Genomic DNA, 16,075 nt, shown 5'->3' on the forward strand with positions numbered 1-16,075 from the left:
TCCGCCATTTTTCATAATTAGCCAGGCGGCCACCCTAGTACACCTCCATCAATACAAATGGTCGGGTACTGGATCGTACCTGGCTCTTCCCGGTACCCCTCATGAAAAAAAATTTAAAGTTAAAAAAAAAACGTTTTCCCATTTTCCTCTCAAGCACAATGTAAAAATAAAATGAAAAATGAACATAACTGGTATTGATGCGTCCGTAAAAGTCTAAAATATTACAATATATCATTATTTAGTCAGAATCTATGTTTTTTTGGTCACTTGATCAAAAAGTCTTATGTACCCCAAAATGGTATCAATAGAAAATCAGTTTTTTCCTGGTAAAAGTAGTAAAACATGAAAAAAAACGTTATAAATTTGGTATCACTGTAATCGTCTTGACCCGCAGAATGAAGATAATGCACCGTTTTTACCGCACAGTGAACACCTTAAAAACAAAACCACCCAAAAGATTGAGGATTCACTGTATTTTCTATTTTACCACACAAATATTTTTCTTCCAGTTTCCCGCTACATTATATGGTACAATAAATGGAGCCGTGAAAATCTACAACTTGTCTCACAAAAAACAAGCCCTGATATGGCAATATTGATGGAAAAATAAAAAAGTTATGGCTTTTGGAATGTGGGGAGGAAAAAGCGAAAGTGAAAATCTGAAAAATGGCTGTGGCGGGAAAGTGTGTGTGTGTTTGTATATACACACACACACACACACACACACACGCACGATGCTAAAATATAGCATCATGCTATATATTAGCATGATGCAGGGATCCAGTGATTGCAACACTTGTCTGTCTCTTGCCTTGCAAAAAATACTATATGCTGGGGAGAGATTGCAGCAGGAGATTCTGTGACCTTATTGGCTCAGCTGATTTGCTCGTGCACGAGTTAAAAGCAAAGCATCCTGGGATATAAGGGCACAAGCTCTGTCTTCAATTCCCTTAGCTGATGTCACAATCAGGAAGTGCCCGCCCATTTCAATATGCAGCAAGAGAAGATTTTACATTTACTCTCTGACATGTATAACAGCTGGATCTCGGGCTAGGAAGTAGCTATCTGCATAATATAGGTATTGTTGGAGTTGTAGTGAAAGGCTCTATTCAGCTGTGCAAAACATGATTTTTAGGCAATGTCATTGGAGGTACGCTTTAACTTACAATGTTTCTTGTTGCTGAATTTTTGTTGCATGTTTCCTATGCTTTTGTTTAGTGCTGGACTAGGGATCCTTGAGCCCATAAGATGACATTTTTTTTAAGTCCCATCCTCCATCTAAACAGAATCTGTTTACATCAACTTTTAAGTGTATGGTAAACTTTGCTTTGACAAACATGTCAAATATATAATAAAGTCTAATAGGTTACTTGTGAATAAATCCATAAGAAATAGTCACTAACTGCAAGTGATTGACATCATTTTACAGATTAGAACAAGAATCACATGGCCTCAGGAGGGCTTTCCCATAATGCCTTGCAAGCAGCCTTCCCAAAAAGATTTGCGGTTATTCCTCCCTCTACCCTTATGTTTTACTGTCACTTTCATATTACATGCTGGCTTGGCGTTAAAGAGCTTGAAAGGGGTTGGATTTCTGGATACAGTCCTACAAGACATCAGAGAGTCAGACACAAGTTTTTCACTGCAATTGGGGTGCTTTTGATTGACAACAATTTTGTTCATACCAAATCGAATCAGACGGCCGACTCAAGCAAAACGGACTCGAAAAGAATTTTCGGAAATTCACTCATTTCTATAAAGTGATAATCAGGACAAAAGCTGTGTAGAGTGGAGGCTCTGTTCATATGTGCATTGGAGTCTCCATTGCAGATTCCGTCGTATTTGTCACGAAAAATAGCATTTCATGCAGCAATATTTTTTCAGTCAAAATGACGGACATTTTGTCGGTACCCGAAAGACATTATTGTAAGTCAATGGCATTAGACTGGTGGAGGTGGTATCGGTTGTGATACAAAACCGGCTTTGATAAAGTACAACGCAAATATAAACAGAGCCATACCATTTCCCTGCTAATACAGAGATCCATGTGATTCTTTTTGCATGCTGTAATTCTTCAAAGCAGTAGTTGTATTAACACCTGAACATGAAGCTGTACAGCTTTTGCTTGGTGTGTCACTTTAATATAAATGTCTACAGTTCCTGTAGTTGACTTAGGTTTTAAATCTATTAATGTAGAATATATTTTAGTATACAAAATTGGATGTAATGTTGTGTATATGGGAAATATTACTGTGAGTGATGTGGCCTATTCCTTTCCTATTAACTGAAATTAAAGTAGAGCAAACGTCATCAAGATTACAATGGGAATTGTTTATGGCAGCCAAGATAAATGTGATGAAGCAGCAATTTATACAAGCTTCATGCTGATGCAAGTTACTGAAAAGCTATCAAAGCATTTACAGATGAGTAATTTATAACGAATGATGAGCATCATACTCTGACCAGATTAATTGCGGTTCAATATAATTTGGTTCATCTGAAAGTTTTTGGTCAATAATAAAGTATTCTCAAAGTGGATGAAGAAGTGCATACTGTCCATAGTACAGGAGTAGTGTAAAACTTAAGACAGAAATGTCATGGAGGACAATATATTTCCTGGAAGACTTAATAGCCATTTTATTACCTAAAACGGTATCTTTGTAATTACATTACTTATTTTGTGCTGGTTCTGAGGTACAGAATCTACTATATCTGCAGAGCTCCATTCACATTTCTGTAGCCTTCAGAATTTCCTTTTATTGAAAAAGTAAGTCGAATATGATTTTCAATAAAGTTTTAAAAAAAAAGTACGCTGGCATATACTGCTGAAACGTATGCCGAAAGGACATGTATAAGTTTATGGATATTTTCAGTGTATATGGCAGAAGCATTTCCTAGCATATACAGTACGCTAGACATACACAACAAGAGTGGTGTGAACAGAGCCTTAACCATGTGGCGATTTCAGAAACTGGAATGCTTGGTAGTTAAGAGTTTGACAACCCACTTGCTGGAACCCAAGGCATTCTATCATTACAGTGCCACTGTCTGCACGTGTGGCAGTGTAAACCAATAGGTAACATCTTTACCATCTAACTGTACAATTTCTATTTGCTTCTTTTATAAACAGATGCAAATATAACTAGTAGTTTTATTATTAACATCAGCACTGATGAATGCTACGCGTTTCGATGATGGACAATGACGAAGACGCATGTCCAGCGTCGAAACGCGTAGCCTTCTTTACCAATAAATCTATGTTATTTCAATATTATCATGTTCAACTTTGCATCGATAAGCAGCGCCGCTGGGGGGTCCTACACTTTTTCTCTTTTCCTGTGCAAATTGTGGAAACATTTATTGTTGCAAGCATTGGACCGTGGCTGCAGCTTCATTTACCTGGATTGTTTTATGTCGTTTCCAGAGTTGTGCCTGTCGCACAACTCCATAAGATGAGCATACACATTGTTCCCTTCCTTCCATCATTTTTTCCTTGGATAATCTGCACTATGTGGCGCCGTGCTATGTTTTTTCTCTTATAGCCTTCCTATGACACCGTAATGACAGTTGGCTTATCTATGAAATAGAATTTACACTCTATGAAGTGAATGATAAACAAAATATTTGTTAAAAGCCAAATTAATTGTTTTATTTTCACTGTTTTCTACATTGAAATAGTGGAAATCACTGCAAATTACTACTTGATAGGAAGATTGAAAGATGATGTTCTGCCTTCTTAAAATTAAAGTGTATCTTTGGTTTGTAAGCACATTCAATAAAATATATATTAGCTAGGCAAAACTAAAGATGGACTGGGAGGGCAATTCAACTACACCGTGGTGGCGCTGAAATTCCATCAGCAAGCTATAGGCCAGAGTATAAGGTATAGTCTAACTTTATACTTGTATATATTTTTTTTGTAGTTAGATTTTTATGACCAATAAATGAATGTTATAAGTTGTTTTTTTTTCCCATGAATAACCAGATATGATGAAGGTAGAACTTACTCAATTCTTCATGACAAATCAAGGTTGGAATTTGTATTAGGCAATTCACTACAGTACATGGAAAATATGCCAGGCAAGGAAAAAGAAAAACCTACTTCTTGTTGTTAGACCAGCTGTTTAACGACATGTAGGGTAGAACGCTACTTTTGGCAACATTTCCTCGGCAATAGACCTTCTTTCCATGATAACTTGGCAGTATATTGTTAATGGAATATGATGATGCGCTGCATGAATAGAGACATGACAATAGACTGCTTGTTATCCGGCTACTCAAGACTGAGAGAGAAACACTTGTGAAGTACCAGAGACCTGGTAAATGTATAGTGTACTGTTGTAAATGTGATTTATATTAGACCAGAAATACTGGTTTTATCTCTTCACAAAAGTTTTGTTAGTAGCAAGCCTTAGTAGTAAGGCTTATCCTTACAAATTTTGGGCTGTATTTAATCATAAAAATAGAAAACAGCAACACGATACCATTACCTAGTATTATAACTTCCTAATAAGGCTGTTAAATAATACATTTTTTGTAACAAAATAACTTGATATTAAAGGGTCACTTTAGTTTCACATTCTCTGTGGCTTCCGCATGAAATTTGTGTTAAACAATGAGAATTGTGGCCTGCGCTGGCTCTTACAGTTGTCAAAAGCTTCTCCTGCACAGCATTTACTAAACCATATGACGCCCATAGCTTCTGCTGTACAGCCCCTCGGCAACTGTACTGCCCAACATGCCATCTGTGTCTCCTACCATCGCTTTAAATTTTGTGTAGAAGATGCAAAGAATATGAAATTATAGTGACCCTTTAAGATAAGAAATTATAGTGGCTTAAGCTGGACTTACACATAAGATGGCTGTTGAACAAACACACATTCAGTCAACAGCTGTCTCTTCAGAACCTAGCTACGCCTCTGCTTTGTGACTCATCTGGCGATACCTGTATATACTAAATCCATAGTAATTGAATCCAGACCATACAAGTGTGAGAGTAGACCTCTCCATAATGCATCATCTCTAACTGCCAGTTTTACATTTTCCGAGCCTGAGAGGGGCTTAGTAGTGTATACCTGCCCAATGATATCTATGTAAGGAGAGGCTAAGGAAGAAGCTTTTTGGCGAAACTCGAGTCAGGCTGACCCGCATGCTGGATATTGTCATTTTACCCTAGTTTGTTTTATATGCGTTAATTTGATGGATGTTTGTGAGTAAGATTACGTTACGTTATTCCACCATCGGAGGCTGGTTCTCTTCTTTCTTGCTGTTGCAACTTGTTTCTCTACTAGAAAGCACCTACAGCTGGCTTTGAGAAGAAACCTGTAGACGATTTATTGATTTCACTTGTAACCGTGAGCTGCACAAACCTTTATTATTATACCTATATGTATTTATATTGAAGTTTTAAGCTGCTTCTTACTGGTTTTGACACTCTCCAGTTGTGGGGGAAATTTTCCCATAGAGTCTTGTTATTATGATAACATGCATCTGTGCCTAAAACTCATATACAAGCAGAGGTTTACAGACAAAAACTATGTAAAAATGAATATAGCAAGGTGTGCAACGTTCATATATAACATATGTCTACATCAACAAGGGCTATTGCTGCAATTTAAAAAAAAGAAATTGTGACAAATCTGCAAAAAGCACAAATCCACAGCAATGTTGGAACACTGCCTAACCCTAATCAATAGTTACAGTTCCCTAAACCTAATCTTATGCTTTAACTAATACTGATTTATTTTTCAGGAACTGGTTGAAAACAATCATTTATGGCTACCGTCAGTAGATGAAAATTTATTTTCTGACTGACGGAAATCTTTTACATCCATCAGAAACTTATTAGACATTTGTGTCTAGTGACATTGTTAATAGTGTGTAAGAGGTATTGCTAGAGAAGTGGGCAGCAGATTTTACACTAAAGATCATGTACGAACAGAATAGGGACAGTTTATAATGCACAAACTTAATTGATATTTGTATGTGGTGCAAGTGCTTTGTGTGACTTATGTGATTCGCGATCCGGACGCTGCTGAAGTCCTGTTGCTGCTGTGACCAGCTCCGGCGGTCAGCTTTTCCACTGATTCACAGTTCTCACAGTAAAGAAGACTTGTAGGTATCATACCTTTATTGGCTAACCAGTAAAAATGATATATGAAGCTTTCAGAGCACACAGGCTCCTTCTTCAGGCAGGTTTACAAATGAATGACTTAGAAAAAAGCACAACATTTAGATGTTACACAAAGACAATTAGTACATGAGGAGATACATCATTAAGATAAGCCAGGGCAATAAAACTGAGGTTATAGGGGGTGATGACTTGGGAGTTATTAAATCTGGAGTCAGTCTGATGGGGGGGGGGGGTGACGTGTGTCCATGTAATGGCTCATAAATCCAGGTGGTAGATTGAGGCCTTGTGTCAATGACTGGAATTTTATTAGATTACATGAACAACCTTCTTAGAAATACTCACTGTAGCCATTATTTCAAACTGAGAAAGTTTTGTTTTGCTTAGAATATCTATTTAAATAATTCACTTTCTCTGTCAGATCATGTCATTTTTATTTTGAAATAATTAAACAAAATGCTCATGTGTCTAGATATTACTGTTACATACTTGTTGTGGTGCCCCTGGTGTTCTTTTGATTCATTCTCAGAACGTCCACCTAATCCGTCCAGTGCCGATAGATACACATGCCCAGTAGCTCTGTGCCACCACACAGAGCCTCTTGTACACGGGTCGCAGAGCGGCTCCTGCTCTATTGTACAGGCCAGCCAATAAGATTCAGCACAGTACACAACAGCAATATCTAGACACAGGAAACATTTTTGTATATGATTCCAATTGTAAAATTGTTATGTTTTGCTTTATCTAACAGATAAAAATATAATATTTCATCGTGGGAGAACACCTTTTATATCTGACACTTTCACTTAGTTATGATGCAATATTTCCTCAATGCTACTTAAGAAATGTGCTGCTGAAGACTTAAGACTCACCCACATTTATAACAGGTAAACAATGTCTGCAAATAATTTATTTGACCCTTTCAGGACCAGACACATTTTCGTTTTTATGCTTTTGATTTTTTTCTCCCCGCCTTCAAAAAGTCATAATTTTCTTATTTTTTTCATTGACACACACATATGAGGGCTTAATTTTTACGGGACAAATTGTACTGTCTAATGGTACTATTTAATATTATGTGTGATGTACTGGGAAGCTGGAGAAAAAATCTGAATGGGGTGGAATTAGAAAAAAACAGCAGTTCCGCCATATTCCTATGGGTTTTGTTTTTATGTTGTTCACTGTACGGTGAAAACGACATGTTACCTTTATTCTATGGGTCAGTACAATCACGGTGATACAAAATGTATATCGTTTTTGTTATGTTTTAGTACCTTTAAAAAAAATTAAATGTTTGAAAGAAACAAAAAAAAGTTTGCAACTCCATATTGGGACCACCGTAACTTTTTTTTTATATTTCTGTGTATAGAGCTGTGTAGTTCATATGTTTTTGTAAATGGGAAATGTCTGGCATTTCGATCACATTTTATAAAAAAATATTTGGGGGTTGAAGTGGCAAAAAAACGGCGATTTGGCTATTTAGATCTTTTTTCCAGCTGTAACTGTATTGCATAAATATTTTTATATTTTTATAGTTCAGGTATTTTCGGACGCAGAGATGCCTAATGTGTTTACGTTTATTTTTGTTTATTTATTTTTAAATGTAATCTAGGGAAAGGGGGGTGATTTGAATTTTTATATTTTTTTTTTATATTTTGAAAACTTTTTTTATTACTATTTTTTAGCACCCCTGAAGGACTTGAACCTGAGATCATTAGATTACATATGCCATAGACTGCAATAATACAGTATTGCAGTCTATGGCAAACTCAGTACATTGCTATTAAGTGCCACAGGAAGGTCTCAATAGCAATTTTCCTATAGCAGGGCTGGGAGCGTTCACAAGGCTCCCAGCTGCTATAGGAACACACCGGCTCATGCGATCTCGCTGCGCTGGAGCAGGTGACCGCCGGTAAAGTGAAACTGAAAGTGAAAACCCCACAGATGCCAGTGGTCACATCTGACACAGGCATCTGAGGGGTTAAATGCTTGTGATCAGAGATGTCTCTGATCGCAAGCATTGCCGCTGGGTCCCTGCTGTGTGACGAAACAGACCTGGCGGCTATGTCGCCCACTCGACTTCTGAGCGAGCGCCATGTTTAAATACCCTTTCCCGACGTAAATCTACAGATTATCAACGGGAAAGGGTTAAACAAGACTCTGATGAGTAGATCAAATCCACCTAAGAGTTACTGTATCTGGACATGTGCTTCAATGGAAGGAATAAGACAAAAAAAAAAGTCTTGATCAGTGATCTAGACATAGTGCAGAACCAGGAGTATTCCTTCATTTTGCCTTTTTTTTGTGAAATATTCAAAATTCTTAAATTATTTCCAGATTTTCTAAACGATCTCTGCCTTTTGAATCCACTGTATATGTTATAAGCTTTTATATACAGAGTCAATTGTATCATCAGGAGTAATTGGCCCACATTTATTAAGACTGGCGTATCTTACGCCAGTCTAGGTATAGGAGATTGGCGCAAAATTACGAAATGCCTTTCTAAATGTTATGGCAGAAAATTAAATATGTACCTGCTTATAGCTCATTTGCACCAATTTCACCAATTTCTCTTCATAAATGTGGGCCATTGACTTCATCACCGTTCTAATTTTATTCATAAATTGAATCTGGCATTTCCGGAATAAAATCTACTTTTATACTACTGCTATTACCAGCATATCAAGTTCCTGATTATAAGAATTTGACTGTAATAAATGTAGGATTCTATACACATAACATCAGCTACAAATTTAAAAGTGTTTGTTTCTGATTTGAGCTAAAAATTTGCAACCTTGACCACTCCTATATTTTTTATGTAACATTTATATGTACTAAGGCTTTGTTCACATCTGCGTCGGGACTCTGTTCATGGGTACCGTCTGAGCTTTCAGTCAGGGGAACCCATGAACGTAACCCAAGCTGAAACAAACGGAAACCATAGGTTTCCGTTTGCATCACCATTGATTTCCATTTGGCACCGTTGCTTAAGGCTTCCGTCGTTTTGACAAAATAAATAGTGCAGTCGACTACAGTATTGATTACGTCAAAACGACGGAACCCATAAAGAACGGTGGCAACCTGAATCCATTTGCACAGGATCCGTCACCATTGAAATCAATGGTAATGCAAACGGAAACCTATGGTTTCCGTTTGTTTGAGTTTGGATTCCATTCATGGGTTCCACTGACGGAAAGCTCCGACGGAACGCGTGAACGGAGTCCCTATGCAGATGTGAACAAATATAGAATTAATAGAATATTTATTTTGGAAATTCTACTCTCAGAGACGTTCTTTGAATTCTGGAGGAATCCTAGAGTAATGGAACCATGGCACAATTCATAAGGTTGCACCCTTTCTCTTGAGACACTGTCTGGTCTTTGAAACAAAGCAGAGATTATTGGACATGTACTTTTCCGGAGCACTAAATATCCTCAGTTTGCAAATATATCCCATTGAACCTGGATTTTTTTTACATAAAATTTAACTTGTCATTTGGGATTTATTAAAGGTGGAACCTATCATTATAAATGCTTATATATGAAAAAATAAAGTTATATAGACTTGTCAAGAATTTCTTTATAGTTGAAACAAAATTGTTTAAAATTATTTGAACGAGAAAAATGGTTAGAAAACTATTTTAAACCAATAAAAGTATAAATGTGAAATGTGAAGTTATCATGAAATCTTGAGGCTCTGACTTAAACGAGCGCTGTATAAGCAAGTTATATATTTAGTTAGCAGAATAACTGCTATGTTAGGGTATGTTCACACGAGGGCGTCCGTTACGGCTGAAATTACGGGGATGTTTCAGCCTGAAAACATCCCCGTAATTTCAGCCGTAACGGCATGTGCAGGCGCTTGAACGCCGCGTCCATTACGGCCGTAATTAGCGCTGCTATTCATTGGAGTCAATGAATAACGGCTCCAATTACGGCCAAAGAAGTGACAGGTCACTTCTTTGACGCGGGCGTCTATTTACGCGCCGTCATTTGACAGCGGCGCGTAAATATACGCCTCGTGTGAACAGACAAACGTCTGCCCATTGCTTTTAATGGGCAGATGTTTGTCAGCGCTATTGAGGCGCTATTTTCAGACGTAATTCGGGGCAAAAACGCCCGAATTACGTCCGTAAATAGGCCGTGTGAACATACCCTAACTGCTATATTCAGCACTAGTTCTAATCGGAGAAGCGAGACTTGATGATAACAAGCGAGATATCGCAGTACACTGTATGCCACAAAAGTTTAAGTTGCGTTGGATATGACAGGAGAAGCTTTACAGGAAGTTTGGTCTTTTTTTTTTTTACATAGTCTTGTTTATAGTTACATTTGGATATTTTTTTATTCATGGGTGCTAACGATTCTAGCAACTATAAAGCGTCACGATTTCCCCGTAAAAGGTCCTCTTTAAAGAGGCTCTGTCACAGATTATAAATGCTCTATCTCCTACCTAATCTGATAGACGATGTAATGTAGATAACAACAGTGATTTTTATTTTGAAAAACTATCATTTTTGAGCAAGTTATGAACAATTTTAGATTTATGCTAATTCGTTTCTTAATGCCTAACTGGCCCAATCTCAATGCATCATATGTCCTAGGGGAAGCTATACTGGGGGAGTCACTTGTTGAGAAGGATCTGAGTGTACTTGTAAATCATAAACTAAATAACAGCATGCAATGTCAATCAGCTGCGTCAAAGGCCAGCAAGATATTGTCATGTATTAAAAGAGGCATGGACTCACGGGACAGGGATGTAATATTGCCACTTTACAAAGCATTAGTGAGGCCTCATCTAGAATATGCAGTTCAGTTCTGGGCTCTAGTTCATAGAAAGTATGCCCTGGAGTTGGAAAAAATACAAAGAAGAGCAACGAAGCGAATAAGGGGCATGGAGAATCTAAGTTATGAGGAAAGATTAAAATAATTAAACCTATTTAGACTTGAAAAGAGACGACAAAGGGGGGACATGATTAACTTATATAAATATTTGAATGACCCATACAAAAGATATGGTGAAACCCTGTTCCATGTAAAACCCCCTCAAAAAACAAGGGGGCACTCCCTCCGTCTGGAAAAAGAAAGGTTCAACCTGCAGAGGCGACAAGTCTTCTTTACTGTGAGAACTGTGAATCTATGGAATAGTCACCGCAGGAGCTGGTCACAGCAGGGACAGTAGATGGCTTTAAAAAAGGCTTAGATCATTTCCTAGAACAAAAAAGTATTAGCTTCTATGTGTAGAAATTTTTCCCTTCCCTTTTCCCATCCCTTGGTTGAACTTGATGTTATTTTTCAACTGTACTAACTATGTAACCATGTAACTATGAAATTCTTATATCTCACACATTCTTTGCAATAATATAATCTATATCACAAATTTTTGCCATTTACTTCACTGTCTATGACTCCATGTTTTCAATGCAAAATAATAATGAGCTCCTTAAAGGAAATTTCCATTTGTTAATATCTCTGTTTAAAGGTTCCTTCAAAAATAAACTGATCACACTGTTTTCTCACAGTAATATGAGGAGAACCCAGCAATGAGTGTTCGATTTCCCTGCAATGCCACCATAGGAGAAATGAAGCATTGCATAAAATAATTTGCCTGTCCACATAATGCACAGATGTGTCTAGTTGTCTAGAGGCAAAGACGCTCTATATCCTGAATGAATGATCCACCTCCATTCACTCAGAATGGCCTAATAAGGTACGGTATTGTGATATGTCCTTATAACTGTCTCTATTGATGAGAGTGGTCCCCTCCTATCTCGGTTGGGACCCTTGATCAGTTCTTTGGGGATTCATATTGTCAGTGTTAGTTGTTCTACTAGCTCCCTCGGATTTGTTTCCAAGCAAATAAGCGTTAATCTTTTCAAATTATTTTGCCACGAAAAGTGCAAATGATTCCGATTTTTTTCCAGATATGGTATCGGTCCAGCTTCTTGTAACACACATCACTACCAGAACATGAGAACATATTCTTATTACCGAAAGAGAAAATTCCCTGTAACAATTTAGGTTTGAAAGTACTGAAAAGAAACAAGTGCACACACAGTGTTTAGTCTGTGAAGAGGTCATCAGGGAACTAACTATACAGTATGTACAAATGAGTTTCATAGCAGAAGGGGGATTTCTACAGTACACTCCCATTCACTGTGAAAATATTCGATCACTGTATAATATTGTATATTTTGAAAAGGTCTAAACTTGGAAATTCTCTCAACACCATATAGCATTTCAGTTTGCCAAATAGGGAATCTTACATGTGGGTAAAACTAGGTTAGTTAGTCAGACTAAATATGCAATAAAATCACTCAGTTCCATGTTTTTGTTATATCAGCACATATTATCAATAAGGCCAAATAGGTTATTTGTAAATCAACCAATATAAGATGAACCCTAGCGGCAAATGATTGTCTCCAAAGTAAGCTGGACCTTTGAGGACTATTCTTGGGTCAGAGTCTGGGCCTACTAAAAGTATCTTCTAATACTCTGGCTGGCGAGTCTAACCCTACATGTCATTGTCATACTCATAAATGATATGAGCACTTTGATGGCCTCCTCACACTAAGGACTACTTAAGCTGTCCCCTTTCTTGTCTGTGACAAGAAAAAAATGAAGAAGTTACAAGATATTTTCTTTACCTATCCTAACATTTCCTCTGCAGGGTCAACAAAATCCATTTTTTATTTACTAACCCTACAGAGCCTTACTTTGTTCCAATATTCTTCCATCCTTTCCTTTCTTGTGTAATATAATAATGTCAATTTGTGTACAACGCACTGACAATAATTATATAAATGATTATATTACCTCCAAAACGTTCAAATAATATCTTACCAAAAGTTAAATGGTTTATAAGAGCTATGAAGAATAGATTTTATGCTTCTTATTTCTATGTGTTGGACTGTATATTATTAGTGTGCTGCTTTTTATACAATTCATGGTTTTCTTAGTGGTGACCTCACCGCATGAGCCTAGAGATACTTCCTGTTATTAGAAAGCTCACAGATGTCATTATGATCTCGTACGTTGAGACAAGTCTTTTTGTATGGCAAGGACAGCTGTGTTCACTTAGTTTTTTGACTCCAGCTAAGGCTATATTGCTTTTACTTTTCAACAACGGTAAAAGAAGTAAGATGCAACCATGCAAGCATATTAATGGATGTGTCTTGCATTTATTAGACTGCAATCTACCTCAAGACTCTAATATTCAAAAAAATAGTATCCTTTATTACAGCTATTCCTTTCTGTAGCTTATTCCCACAGCAGGGGTGTGGCTAGAGGGGGTTGGTGTGGCAATGACCTTGGTTTCTATAGGTGAGTTAGAGGGCACCAATGAGAAGCTAGCAAAGCTGGAAAACATTTTTTCAATAGTGGTCAAAACCTAATTTTTTATTCCTAGGTGATGGACCGTTAATACCCTTGAAATTAGCTGAAACAGGGAGATATGGGCTTGGAAAGATGTTACAAATGAACTTTTTCAGCACTGCGCATACAGCTGCTAGAGGGGCATCACGTGTTTTTTTTTACATATTGTGCATTCTATATTACATAGCTTGATGAACAATTATTGGGCACAATTATCACTCACTAGTTCAATCCAAAATGTCCTAGTTTAGGCCTCAAGTACACGACCATAAGTAGAAATGACACGCAAAAAATAGGACATGTCCTATTTTTTGCATTTACGGATTGTGATCCTACACTTTTTAATGTGATCATGGTCCGCAAATGTGGGTGACACTCCACGGCCAGCCCGCAGCCCGTCCCTGCAAGTATTTACTGACTATAAATAATACACAATTGTGAGGCCTTAGAGAGTCTCATACTATCGTCCAGTTATCTTTAGATAATAGGAACAATACTCTCAACAGGGATCATTATAAAATAAAAATATGTGTGGTCTTTTTATTTTACATGCTAGATGTACTGTAGATAGACAATTATTCTAAGCTGCAGGTCATACAGAGTTCTTTTACACTGATTTTGAAACTGCGCCGGAGTCAGCGCCAAAACCACCTCCCCTTGATTTCAATTGGAGGCAGAGGAGATTTTTTTTCCCGCAGCGGCTTATAGCTGCTCGCGGTAAAAAAAAAGTGCCATGCTCTTTCTTGCCACAGTTCTGCCTCTGACCTCCCATTGAAATCAATGGGAGGCAGAAAAAGCGTTTTTCGCTGTGATTTTTGCCTGGGTAGAAAAGGCTGCGAAAAACACAGCAAAAACCGTGGCAGGAAAGTGCAGGCAGGTCAAAATAGGTCTCAAAATTCCTGAAGGAATGTGAACAGGGCCTAAAGATTAATAGTTTTTTTTAATGTTGGCCTTACATTTGAAATAGTGTTATTAATTTTTATTGTCACGTTTAACGTCACAACCTTAGAAAAAATGTATGCTTTCAATGTGGTAACATTGGGGTAACATTCCATCGCATAGCTCTGAACTATGCAAGAGAGGCAAGAGTTTTCTAGTATCTCCGATATGATGAAGTTCTGCTCTACTTCATGTAGTCGATGAATTGTCAAAGGATTGTAATCATGTGGATTGTAAAAGAGTTGAGGATTGCCCTATATTTTTGCAGTTAGTATCTTGTATAATATAAATTGATGACAGGCACATGGCTACCATAGTAATCACTGTGACATTGCTCATAATAAAGCCTTTAGTTTATTTTTACAAAGTACTTTGTGTATGGAGTCTGTATGCTATTTGAGTTTTGCTCTCGAAACTTCACTGATCTTTTAGTTAGTTAAATGACTTCTATTGGAATTTTTGGCTATTTACCCAGAAGAGCATTTGTGAAGTCAGACACTGATGTTGGATGAGAAAGGCTGGCTCACAATCTCCGTTCTAGTTCATCCCAGAGTTGTTTGATGAGGTTGTGACCTGGGCTCTGTGCGGGCCAGTTAAGTTCTTGCACACCAAACTCACCCAACCATGCCTTTGTGGACTTTGCTTTATGGACTGGGACACAGCAATGCTGGAACAGAAAAGGGCCTTTCCCAAACTGTTCCCACAAAGTTGAAAGCATACAATTTTCCAAATTGTATTTTTGAAGCATTAAGATTTCCTTTCATTGGAGCTAAGGGTCCTAGACCTACCCCTTAAAAACATTCCAATAGGGGTGTGGCTTGTCAGCCGAGAGACATGGCCGTTTCATTCTCGAGCTATGGCACTATAGCCATTATTTTCACAGCACTGCTTTCTATTCTTCATTATTTGGATACCTGAAGATGCTGATTCACCTTCTAATGAAGACTAGAGGCAAGAGAAGCCTTAAAAAGCAGGGCAAACTGGAGTTTTACTTTGACAAGGATCGAGAAGGAGACAAAGGGGACTCCAGCGTCACCTCCCGCTCACATACCTCTAGCCCGGGGAAACCGACTTCCCTGCTTTTATCCTGCCCCTCTCAAGGAGGAAGGAGTCACACGACAATCACAGGAGATCCTCAGATTGTCAGTCCTGTTTTTGTCCCAGGCTCCAGATACAGCCCTCTTGCAGCAGCATCCTCTGAGACTTTAGGCGCCAACAACACGCTGCAGGCGCCATCTTCTCATTCAGTGAGCCCTGCAAAACAGAGACTCAAACTCCAACACCAGACTCACCAGGAGTCGGAGGTAAACCACAATGTTACCCCTACTCGCCCCAGCTTGCCTTCATCGGTTGCAAAGGCCTTTGTGGACATACCTTCCAATGACCGACCTGTGTCAGGCACCTTAATGAAAGAAATGCTGATGGCGTTTAGCATTTCCATGCATAAAGAATTCACCACTTTATTAGCTTCCATTCATTCTACAATGCAAGGCCCGGGAAAAAGAATAAATCATGTGTAGAGCAGAATGGGGGATTTCGCTGAATCCCATAACCACCTTGTGGACACGCATGATCTATCTGCAGAGATCGGCAGCCTGAAAGCTAAAGTCACTGATCTCAAAGACCGTTCCAG

The sequence above is a fragment of the Rhinoderma darwinii genome, chromosome 2 (genome assembly GCF_050947455.1).
Source record: "Rhinoderma darwinii isolate aRhiDar2 chromosome 2, aRhiDar2.hap1, whole genome shotgun sequence".
In the NCBI taxonomy this organism is placed as follows: Eukaryota; Metazoa; Chordata; class Amphibia; order Anura; family Rhinodermatidae; genus Rhinoderma; species Rhinoderma darwinii.